General features: G+C 42.6%; 1 protein-coding gene across 3 annotated transcripts in view; it reads left to right on the top strand.

The window, feature by feature from the left end:
* Positions 1-12710, top strand: part of flrt2 (fibronectin leucine rich transmembrane protein 2) — a 37889-nt gene that overhangs the window by 17719 nt on the left and 7460 nt on the right. Inside the window, exon 1 of one of the 3 annotated variants that reach the window (XM_028397169.1) lies at positions 10965-11312. The exons of 1 other annotated variant lie outside the window; for it this stretch is intronic. The gene's annotated coding sequence lies outside the window, so the exon portion shown is untranslated. Of the gene's footprint in view, positions 1-10964; positions 11597-12710 lie in introns of those variants that run through there. One more of the 3 variants, XM_028397167.1, reaches the window with a different exon arrangement.

Genomic DNA, 12710 nt, shown 5'->3' with positions numbered 1-12710 from the left:
TTCTGTACCCACAGGCTGTGTGTGTGTCTGCGTCTTTCTGTCCATCTGTGTGTATTTATTGGTCTCAGACTGCTTTGTGTGCTCGTCTGTCTGTCTGTGAGTCTATTGGTCAACTGTGGATGTTTGTTGTGTGTGTGTGAAAAAGAGAGACAGGGTTTATTGGAATGTTTGATGTTTGCATTTCTGTGTCTGCTGATCAATGTGTGTGTGTGTGTGTGTACAGCAGGAATAAAGCACTCCATTGATAAGAACAAGTTCTTCTTGTTAACGTATCAGCAGAGCTGGGCCTGAGCCAGCACTGAAGTCCCAGGGGTGTATTTCTACACAACCCCTGCTATGACATGGCAGTAACTACCCTGCAACCACACACACACACGTTCACACAGATAGCCCGGGAACTGAACATGTGTTAACACTCTCTTTCCAAGAGATACATTGAAGAGGACATTGAGCAATGTTTCGTCTTACATCTCTCCAGCGGACGCCTGCTCTGCAGTCGTCTAAAATGCTTCCATGTGCAGTCTCTGCATTCCGACTACCTTTCTGAAGCATTTCAAGACTCTCCTTGAAGCTACCTGATACTCAGGGGAAAGCAGATAGTCATGTGAAATACCTGCTAGCTCTTAACAGTTTTAAATAACAGGAGGGGGAATTTTTGACATTCCCTTTTTTGCTTCTTTCTGTTTTTTTTTTCTTTTTCTTGGCACATGTGCCAGCTATTGTTTTCGCCTTCTCATACACCGGGAAGACGGAGCCAGGGCTGTTTTATGACAGTCATAATTATAACCCCAGGCGACTGCATAGGGACATCAGCTCCAATCGGCTGGTGCGGGGCACACCTCTATGTCAAATAAAAAGTGTCTAGATGAAGGTCGCTGGAAGAACAAAGAACATTCAGTGTGCAGAATAAGCACCTACAAACGTCATGGTTACATTCTTCTCATCCATTTTCTGGACCAGTCTCAGACTGCTGCTGTGGACATCCTGGGGCCTGTCTGCACACACATTCTCTGACAGCAGGGTAAATCTGCATGGAGCTGCACGATTAATCACGACGAGCAAGTGGCTCAGTATGACAAATGCACAAGGACGGCGCGCACCAGGAGCCGAAACATAGCATTTAGTGTACGAATTACATACATCAATGTTGTGTTTAATAAAAAACAGGCGCGTTCAACATGTTAGGCTACTTCACATAAGAATGTGCTCAAACGCACCGTGTTGTTATAACATCTGTTTTTGTACATGGATCAGGAAATGTGAGGGCGTCTGGGGATGTACACAACCACAATGATAGACAAGGGTTTAGTTTAGGATGTCTAAATTTAACGCATCATCATCATCATCATCGTCGTCCATACAGCGTTTGAAGTGCAATCACAGCGAACATTTGCATGAACTGATTTACTAACTTGCCCCTTCAACACAGGATGTAATGTGGAAATTCAAGAAACAGTATTTAAAGACCAGCAAAGGGAACTTTTACTTTCCAGATGGCTTTGATATAGATCATAGCGGTGTCACCACCAAAGCATGCTTTCCATTATTGAGAGTGTTTAAAGGCTTTACCTCTTAAAGCAAATGCAAAGTGACAAATCCAGAAGGGTTCAGACAAAGAAAAGGGGGGGTGGGTTAGGTCTTACAAATGGAATTGTCCCCATGGGCAAACCGCATAATATTCATATCAAACCTGATACATCTACCACTTGAATTTCTAACCATGCAATCAGGGCCTCTGCCAAGTTAGTGAATACACCCTGATGAGTCTGATGATAAGAGGGGGGACCAACGGGGCACCATGGCTTCGTGGAAGCCTGCGTTCTCATTAGCTATCAGACATCTTGAGTCAGTGCAAAATATTAGGTCATAGGCTGTGAACGCCTCCTGTGTTGCATAGCTTTCAGAATTACATTTGACAGGAGCCAAATGATCCCAGGAGGGATACACTGCTCCTCTCCTAATGGTCCTAACTGAAGACCACCACCTGAATCCCAGTGATAGGTTGAACATTTTTATTTTCCTTTTCCCTCTCCTTCCTCTTCCTTTGCTGCCTGCTGAAGCACATTTTAAAGAAAAAAGAAAATGACAGGAGAGCCTATTATTGCCTGATTGAGAAGGAAATGATCTAATAATTACAAGATAATGCACAATAACCTCATGGGCCAGGAATTGCCGTCTGAGAGTTTATAAGGTATAAAACACTGATAGTTGTCAATACACCCAATTATGCAACAATAAGAAACTGTTACTAGCTAATTTAGAGCTTTAATTCTTCTAGAATGTAAATGAATGCACTGCAGCCTACACTGCAAATTGCTGTCTCTGACATCTGGTTTTTAACATGACATTTTAAGGAATATCGCAGTTCGTTGTAAGAGATTTCTGAGATCATGCGATCACACAAAAGCTCGTCTTGCCAGGCTTCCTGCTATGTAATTGTGTCTGAACAACAACAGTGGTTCAGGCCAATTAGTGAAGTGTGAAGAACTACCAGCAGTTGTGGGGTGAAATTTGAGTTTGTGCTCTGATTGGCTGATTTTAGCCCATGATAGACAGATACTTCAACCAATTACCTGGAAAGGGTCATTTGTGGTTAGCAATGGATGATATCATATTTCATTCAAATTAAACACACACACACTTCTATTATTATTTGGGCTTAACAAACAAACCAATGCACATGTGCATATATTTAACAATCATTACGTAGGATTTATGGAGACAGTTTATAGATCTTTCCAGTGTAATAGTATTAACTGAGAAATACCAGACAAGAGCAGAGTTTATATTACAAATATTGACTATGTTGTAACTCCTCCCATAAAGTCTGTGTCAAAGACCAAGTGAACCAGAAATGCTGGTTCCTTGTTTATACAGCCTGATGAAATCTATTGTAAACTTATTGTTCTGAACTTTTAATTAAAAAAGTCAAGTGAAAGTGTCAGAATGTTTTGACATCACCTAAAAGGCAAAAATAATAAAATAAAAAATAGAGACTGAAACACACATTCCTGTGTGAGTGTGTCGACAGCTCAGGTCAAGATTTATTACTTTACAAACAAATCTCTCACACTTCCTCGTCTAAGCATGATGTTTACATGACAACCCTGCTGTGTTGACACGGCAGCCTGATCGAGCTGCCTGGCAGGACGCCGTTGTTAATGTCACTTTGGTCAACACTTTCATATTACTTCCTGGTGAGCGTTGCCAAAAAAAAAACAAAAGCGCCTTTAGCGGTCGTTTCACTCCGTCCCCTTCTTTTAGTGCTGTTATTCTGGGCAGTGGGTCTTATAAATAACTAATAAAGACCAAAGCTATGACGCATTCATCTTAGTGCATGGTGGCATCAGGGACAGGTGCGCTGGCTTATTTCTACCTTTTGGTATGACAGTGCAATTAATCTGCTTTGTGCCAAGTTAAGAGCAAAGAGTGGACTGTAGGAAAAGACAAATGAAAAACCAAAAGGGGAAAGTCATGAATTTTACAGTGAATCGACGAGCACCTGACCTTGGTTACCTTTTACACTTTTCTTCTTCTTCCTCATTTTTTTTCTTGGTGAGCAGCACTTCCTTAAAAGTCGTCTGCTCCTGAAACTACAAGGATAGGTGACACTTGGTGTGCCAGAGAGGGGATAAAGTGGGGGAGATATTAGCCATATGTGGTTCATTTACAACAGCATGCTTCAATTAATCTGGGCAGGGTGGCAGGCGCCAGGGTTGGGCCCCGTGCCACCTGAGCAAGAGGCGAGGAGGAGGAGGAGGAGTGATCTGCTGCTCTGTGAGGGATGAAAACAGATCCCTCCGAATCGATTGCTCTCTCTGTTCATCCTCTCTGTGCGCCCAGATTCATCAGGCGTTCCAAAAGTTTTTTTTTTTTTTTTTTTTTTTTTTTTTTTTAAGGAAGTGGTAACTCTCGTTTAGAGACGCCCTCGGGACGTTGTCGTGATATTGTTCCTCAAACTGGGGCGGCACGCTGCGGCAGTAAGTGAAAGCAAAGGGGGCAAAAAACCACAGTGACCAGATGGAACCGCAGATTGTTTTAAAGGGGGCTACTGCCTCAGCAAAACCATATGGGGCAAAAAAATGCTATTTAGTGAAATCTCATTTATGTTTTTCACGACATGGTGAGCAGCACGGAGGGTCTTGTAAACAAAAAGATGGAGTACTGATGCTGTCAACTCGTCACGAAGGCATGTGTGTGTGTCTGAAGCACGTTGTTGTGAGTTTTATGTCAACTTGTGACCAATGTTCCAAAATAAGAACACTTGCCAGACTTTAATACCATAACGCATTAATTTACAATAAAGCTCGCCAAGGCCAAGACTGTAATTATTACCAGAATAAATTAAAAAATTGATGATGATGAATTTACCAGAGGAAAGACATGGGATATGACTATTAAATTACAACACTTGATAGGAAAAAAAACAAGCACTGGCTTTGGCATGGTGGAGGATTAAAGGCTGTTCCATGGTGGTGTCTGACAGCATAATTATATTTTTAGCTGTGTTTTTCCTGAGCTATTTCACCTGCCTTCTGATGTAATCTGGATTTATCCAAATTCCCGCCGCTCGCATCAGGGGGATTTTTTTTCACACTGAAAGGAGGAGGGAGTAGGGAGGAGGGCTAAAATAGATAATAGGAGCCTTTCAAACACCCACTACAATGGCTGCTTTCGGACACGCCGCGAGCTAAAATGTCTCCATGCTTCCCAGGCAATTAAACATTTCCAGGAGGAATAAAGATTGGCACAGTGTTTAATCTGAAAGTAAAGACGAAGAGGAGGATAAGAGGGGAAAGTGAAGAACAACCCCTGTGCCTTATCCCCCGTGTGTGTGTGTTTTAATAATCTAACCCACTAAATTAAAAATCGGTGATAATGATGATAACAACAATTATGTCTTTATTGTATCCAGTTACATAAACAAGGAACTACATCACATTGTACACTCAGATATTGTAATTATCTTTAATTACAATATAGTAATTAATAAGCATCTCAGATCATGTGTGTAAATTTGAGACTATGAGACTATCTGCTAATTTGAAACAGTGCATTTTAATACACAAGCTGCTAGAAAAGGGGGTTCAGGGGACTGTGGAGGTGGTGGTGGTGGTGGTGGTGTTACGGTGTTCTGGGGCTTTAGTTAATTAGTTGTAAGGGAAAGCCAAAGATAAACACAGATTGTCATTCAAGCACAGTGCTTTGCCTTTAAACAGCTGTTCACGGCTGTAAGGATGTGATCGGATCAAGGCAGCGGTCAGAAGGAACAGAGGAGTGCGCGGCTGGGACCAACTTTTCAGTGCAGAATGTCTCACAGTGTGATTCCTGTAGATTTTTAAGACTTTTATTTATGTTATAATATCTTTCGCCTATATTTACATTTAAAATCTGTGAACAGAATGTATCCTGAAAGGTTACCGTGATGTAAACCCCATAGAAATGAAATGGCCAAATTGGGAAAAATATGTAAAATACTTCTTATTTTTAACAGTAAACAACTTTTAAAGTTGTGTTTTGTGTTTTTACTTATTTAGCTTAACCCTTTCACCCCAAGCCTAAAAATGGGGGTTTAAAGGGTTAAATTAATCAGCATCCCGGAACAATGTATTTCCCAGAGTGCAGCTTTATCAGCACTTTGTCATGTCATGTCTGAGGTGTTAAACACACCGAGTGTGTCTACATACAGACAAAACATACTTTAACTCACATGTCCCTGAATGACTGGTGTGTATCGTTCCATTATGGATCCGCCGTGATGAGCACTGAATCAGGGTCTGGATCTAAGTTTGTTCAGCCTCTGGTTCATAGTGACTCATGGATCTACAGTATTTAGAACAGTTTAGCCTGGGAGGCAGGAGCTGCCCTCAGCCCCCTTTTTTTTCACCCACCCAGAAGACTTCCTCTTTGCTTTGACTCAGAAGGGGAAATTTAGCCCAGATGTGACTTCAAACAAAAGAAAAGCTGCAGGGATTGGAGGTGGGATCAGGCCCATCTTTCGCGTGACCCCGAGACCTGCTCCTTCCTGGCATCTGTCTATTTTTCTCCTCTACTGTTCTTTCTCCGGTGATCTCTTGTAAGTTGCTGTCTCGTGGGTCCTTTTACTTTTACTCCTTAAAAAACATGGCTGTTTTTAACACGCCTGTGGCGCATCATTCTCACTCTGGTTCTGCGCATCAGGATGAAAAAGGAATCCTATCAAAGAAGCAGATTTTGACTAAATAAAGGTCTGGGATTTAAAACACACACACAAACACACACACTTAAACTCTTAAAACTAAACTAAACTCAGCCCAGTGTTTTATGTTTTCCACTTTTATGTTGGACCAAATGTAGGGACACAATGTAAGTTTTATGAAGATCAGACAGAAATCTGCTTCGCTGTAAAACATTAATAGCAATTAAACAATGAATGAAAATTCCAGAGCTTCTATATTTTTTGCATAATTACAGAAAAATATATTTACAACTTTGTCAACAGCACAAAGATGGTAGCACATTATAATGAGCTAAGCAGCTGATGGTGCACATTTCATAAACTAACCTGAACATGACGACAAGCCATGCTGTAAGGAACATCAGCCTGCTGAGATAACATAACACACACATAACATTTTTGAAGGTCACAATATTTTTAAACATAAGTATTTATCAGCCATAAATATTGGCTGCTGCAAGAATGAGTCATTACCCCCCCCCCCCCCAAAAAAAAAAAAAAAAAACTTTTTAGCATTAACACTAACTCCCTTGTCCTGAAGTCAAAGGGATTTGTTCTGATGCCTGAAGACAGGTCTGTGCGAGCTCACAAGATCAGTGTTTTATTCTAATACATTAACACTTACTGCTACACATCTTTAAAACAGTCAGTATCTAAGAAGTGGCTGATGGGACTTCAAACGTCAGCAAAGCTTTTGAGGGGAAAGTGGTGAATTTGGTGGTGATGTCATAGTCATGAGACAATGCTGCGGTTTGTTTACAGCATAACATTAACTCTGTTGACTGTTTTCCTCTACTTTGTCACCAAGGTGCAATGAATCTTGGGATAGAGCTAACGCAGGGCTGCATTTTAATGAGTCTTTGAAATGTGACTGAGTTGTGACAGCACCGATGTGACCTGATGCTAAGAGTGATTGGAACATCAGAGATTGAACGACAAATGAGGACGGCGGTGTTTGATGTTATTACAGCACATCCAGAGTTGAACATCTGTGCCGGATTGTACGGTGATCTAGACAATTCATACAAAACCACAACTAGAGGTGATTCCAAAGTCAGCATTATTCATCTCATGGGGACCATGAAATTTCATCTTATGCTATGTGATAACTGCAGATGTTTTGTTTTTTTGCAGTGAACCAACCAGAGCTATGTCGCTAACAAGGCTGAACAGAGACACTGCCATAAAAAAAGTCTGAAGATTTTTTAATATTTTCTGAGCTCTGCTAAGAAGCGGGGGCCATAATAAACAGCCATGGATGCAGTAAACATAATTCGTGGTGTTGAATAAAGTTAGACATTCCCATGGTGGATCGCTTTTCTTAGCAGCACGTCAGCACAAAATGGCCACTACTGTTCCTAAGAAGTGCACATGGCGGGGCAGCTGCCTGAGAAATTAGGTCTTAGAAAGACAGTGTGGGCAGACACATATATCCAAACCAGTCCTTTTTTTAAGCAATTTTGAACCTCTTCACCCTTTTTCTCCTTTCCCTCCCTAAGTGCCCCCCCTCCTCCTCCTCTTCCTCCTCCTCCTCCTCCTCCTCCTCTGCTTCTCCTCCCCCCCCCCCCCCCCCCCCCCCTCCACATCCCTCTCTCAGCAGAACTACAGGGCCTTGCTTGTTGTCAAGTCAGTGTTTTTACAGCACTGGCATTAGCACAGGGCAGCATTCAGTCAGGACCCTGCGTTCGCTCTCGCTCCCCTATAATTCACATGCTCATGTGAGAGCAGGTTGCAGCTAATCATGAAATGACCCTGATTGAGCGTTGCTGGCCTTTTGACAGCTCCACTGACCATTTTACTCCCCTTATTAAAGCGGCTTTATGTTGCCTTGTTGATAAATCTTCTTACATTTTAAATGCCACACGTAACACCGTGCTTGACATTATAGAGACGGGCCGCAACCTTATGGGAGAGTCTGGGTTCCATTTGTTCCACTTTCACAATGAAACAGGTGGGGAGGAAAATATTATTTAAACTCGCTCTGGTATCTATTAGAGAGCCATATTCCATCATTTAGGAGACATGGCTGGCTACGGTTTATTTTATGTGTGTGCTGTATGCACTGTTTATTGTATTTGTGTCTGTAAATCTGTGGCTGAGGAGTCGGTGCAGTCCTCGGCTGACTCCTTGAGCAAAACATACAGTGTATTAGTCTGTTGCTGGCTGACTGGCTTCCTCAGCTGTATAAATGTGTTGCTCTCTTTCTTTCTTTCTTTCTTTTGGAGCCGTGCTGTGACACAAGATGCATGCGGATTGATAATCGGCGAGGGCGAACATAATTACATCGCCTTAGAAATTAATGGATGCATTGATCGCCCACTCTAAACATAATCAGAGCATTTTTCTTTAAGCCACTGATATCTCAAACGACAGGCTCGATTACATCAGACCTTGCAATATTACTGCTGTGGTTTCCCCACTGTTCCTTCTTTCAAAGATCGCACCAATACTTGTGGGGAGGATTTTAAACACTCATGTTTGTTGACACCTTTTGAAGTGCCTTTCACTGTCCAGATGTAAATTCATGCAGGGGAGAGAGAGATTTGTGATAAGCTTAATGATGTCTCCAGGGACTGAAGTGAATGTCACTGGGGGATAAACATATCTGCATATCGAAGTGGACTTTCCCTCCTCCTCCTCCACTTCGACCCTTGCTTTAAACACTGTTTGGGGCCCCTGACCAGCAGCGGATGGACGGAGTGCCGGGCTTTGATGTTCTCCAGGGTCACATATATCTGCAGTTTTATCAATGTACACAAGCATGCAGTGTAAATATGCCACACCAAGACTCTGGGAAGGTTTCTGGGCAAGGCCAGGGGAATTTCCACTCAGGGTGTAGAACATGATATGTGCAGAACTGAAGTAGAAACTACAATACAGATGAATCAGATTCTAATGTAAATCAGGCTATTTGGTATATTACTCTTGCTCTTTTATTCTGCTTGACATCAATGACCTAAATTAAATTAACAGCTTTGATAATAGCTTTGGTGTGTTTGGCCAGAGGCCCCTCTTTTGCTCATCTAAGTGTCTGTCATTTAATCCCCTTTGCATGCTTAGAACAAGATATTTTTTTATATACTGCTGCACCAAACAAGAGCACGCGGCTGCAAAACATGTCCATCAAGGAGAAAATAAAAATAGGCTGTTTCCTCTAAATTCACTCAATCAATAATTCATGCCATGCAGAGAAGCTTGATTTATGAAGGAATTAAATGCTGTGGACTGGGCCTCGCATTGGCCGTCTGTCTCAGGGAAGGCTGCAGCAGAAATTAAACATGAAAGGCAAACGCGGAGAACAACCGAATCATCTCACGGCGAGTTGACGGATTAAAGGGACTTCAGTGGCACGCTGGCCGGACAGGCCTGATTATATGAATGATGACATTAGTTCATACAACAGCCGCACAATTTGTCAGGGACAAAAAAAAGAAGTTGCTGAAGTGGGTCAGAGGGAGTCAATAGTGTTTAGCAACTGGAAACACAGATGAAAAGTGTGCACCTGCTGACCTGTGGGGATCTTGTGACTCCCATGTGCGCTTCTGACCCCGGCTCAGACTCATACAGGACATGACAGTTTTACAGTTTTTAAAGCAAAACCGACATTTGAATCCTTTCTCTTTTATTATTAGATGCTTACTTGTTTTCATTTTCCTGTAAGAAATCATAAATGCTCTTTAAAATGTCTGCCTCTAACATCTGAGAGCATTGCGGGTGAGCCTCCATAAGGCAGCACAGACACAAAATATCACCTAGATAATGATGTCTTTACTGACATTTCCAGAAACTAGTTCAAGTCTTAAGTTTGAATTTTGTCTGTTAGCTTTTTAGCCACTGGGAGGAGGAAAAACTGGCAGTTAGCACAACAAACCCCTAAAGAATACCAACACTATTATCACGGTAAATACATGAATAAAACATAAGAAGTCTTTTGTCACAAACTTAACCAATGTATGCACAGAAAAAAGTGTATTTTAAATTTTACATTGTGTGTGTGTGTGTGTGTTTGGGGGAGAATCCTTGCACACACACGCGCACACACACACACACACACATTGGCAAAACAATTCAAAGCGTTTTACTTTGGTAATTGAGCTGCCTGAACATTAATGGGCCAGAATGAACTCGATGGAGACGAACATCAGTTTGCAGGTGAGGAGCTGTCAGAGCAGCAATGCACTGCTGAATCAGTGTTTAAGGCCAAGAAGTGATGTGGTCATTGAGATTACCTAGGCTGTCAGTGAGTGTGTAAATCCTTCAAGTCACTACCACACAGTAGGAGAAGTCAGGATGAGGCTGTGCTTTTCACTTGGGGCTAATTAACCAGCTATAGGCTAATTAAAAAAAACTTAAAGATCAGGGCCTAAGTGTCACATTAGGACAGTAATAACAGTCCAGCAAAAAAATGAATGAATGCAGGGACAGTGTGACACTAACTAAATCCAGGAATATTGGAGGAATCTGTTATTTGTCATTGAGAGTGTGACTTCAAGCCGAATTGCTGGATTTTGTGATTAAAATGCAAATGGAGGCTCAGACGTCGTTGTGGGGGTAAAGGTAGGCCGGGCAAACAGCATGTAGGGATAAAGTCTGTTGAGAGACAAACTATTTTCTGCAGTGTGAGGGCAGCGGGGAGGATCTGTGGCTTAAAGCCATCGCGAAGCCTGCTGGAGGAGAGACATTCTTTATTCTGAGGAAGGGAGGAGGGACATGAGAGAGAGAGGGGGGGAGAGAGAGAGAGAGAGAGAGGTGAGCGGAGCACACACGTCGCACTATCAACTGAATCCATCTAAGAAAACAACTCGCAGGGACTCCGGGTCTAAGCTGCGCAGCCACTAAAGGCAAGTTTGAGCTCCGCACTAAAAGAGCGCACCGGACGGACGCAGCTGGCCGTCATGGCCCGTGGCGGATCAGGCGGCGGACACTTCTTTGGCGAGTGCGTCCTCACCGTTCGGGCAGAGATTGGAAGGGAAGAAGTGCCTTCCGCCGCTTTCTTCGGTGCTTATATGCGCTGCAGACGGTGTTGAGTTAAAGCAGAGGAGGTCCCTGGTGAAGCGCCGGGAGAAGCTGGGAAGCAGCACAGCAGAGGAAAAAAGTGCGGACAGCAGCGTGTGTGTGTGTGTTGGTGTGTGTGTGTGTGTGTGTGGACGGACGGACGGACGCGCAGCTACGACCGGGGGGGTGACCCACACAGGCAAATATGCTGTTCCATAGACTCGCTGGGTTGACGCTGCTGAACGGAACCGACTCGCACCAGCGTTACCGAGCAGACCTTTACGCACGGTCATAGAGCAGGACCGCATGAAGGACAGAGGCTTAAAGAAAGGGGAAAAGTTGAATGCGGTAGTGGGGTTTACGATGGACAAAGACTCGCCAAAGGTACAGTGGATGTTTCTTAATAAACCTGGACAGGCTGTAGAAAAATGCGCACAGGCCCAAGTGGGATATGAAGCGACTACTTTAGAAACATACATTTGGAATGACACACAGGCTTTGAGGAACAGATATGTAACTTACGGCCCCCAAAACACCCTGCACGTAAAGAACAGCGTAATTCCCAGTCACTTTTACAGATTAATTAAAAAAAGGCCGGCCAATTTATTTGTAGGTTAATTAGATATTTCGTCGAGTTAAAGATTAGCGCGCTACAAAGCGCAGCGCTCCACATTTTCACCCGAGAGAAAACCTGACTTTTTTTTTTCTTTCACTCTCAATGCACTGCACGGTTTTCAATTCCCCTTTGAAATAATTCATTCAAATGAACAGCGCTCACTGGGCAGCCTTTGAAGTGTACCTGATCCGCGTCTGATCGCCTCTTAACCACCCTATCCATTTTAAACTTTTAATTGCGTTTCTGTCGCTAAATCCAGTTCTAATCGGATTGTCTTGGCCACATATCACAGTGTTCATCTGAGGGTGAGAAACTCTGCTCCCTCGACTGGAAATTATATGTTTAAAAAAAAGAAAGAAAGAAAAAGAAGGGTTAGTATTTTTTTTTTAAATGACGCTCACCCTTTGATACATATCGAGTCTGCCGTGTAAACTTGACAATGATTTGGGTTCTTAGTGACATTTTGTTTATGCAGCTATAATAGTCTTGGTGCTGCTGCCTTCTGCTGTTGATTCTACCGCTGTGGCAGCACATTTTATCGCCTCATGTGGTTGCTTATCCACCCTCCCTCAAGCTTATTTGATTAAATTTAGCTCTTTCAATTTAGAAAAGTAGATCACAGATGTGTGTCAAAGGATTGTTTCACCATCTCTGCCACAAAGAGCCTGTGCAAGCTTCCATCTAGTCAACAAACAGGGAATTTTCAGTGTAGATAAGGTATCATTTTGTTGTCTGTACATAATATAGTGGCCGTTCTGCTGGATATAACTTCTTTTTTTTTTTTTTTTTTTTACTTTAAAATCAAAGAATGTTCTCAGTGAGAATTCTTATATCTCTGTAGTTGCTCCAAACCCCTGCAGGATGCCTTAATCCACGCTCATG

Source organism: Parambassis ranga, chromosome 24, assembly GCF_900634625.1.
Source record: "Parambassis ranga chromosome 24, fParRan2.1, whole genome shotgun sequence".
NCBI lineage: Eukaryota > Metazoa > Chordata > Actinopteri > Ambassidae > Parambassis > Parambassis ranga.
The sequence above is the reverse complement of the archived record's forward strand: the minus strand, read 5'-3'. Positions and strand labels throughout refer to the sequence as shown.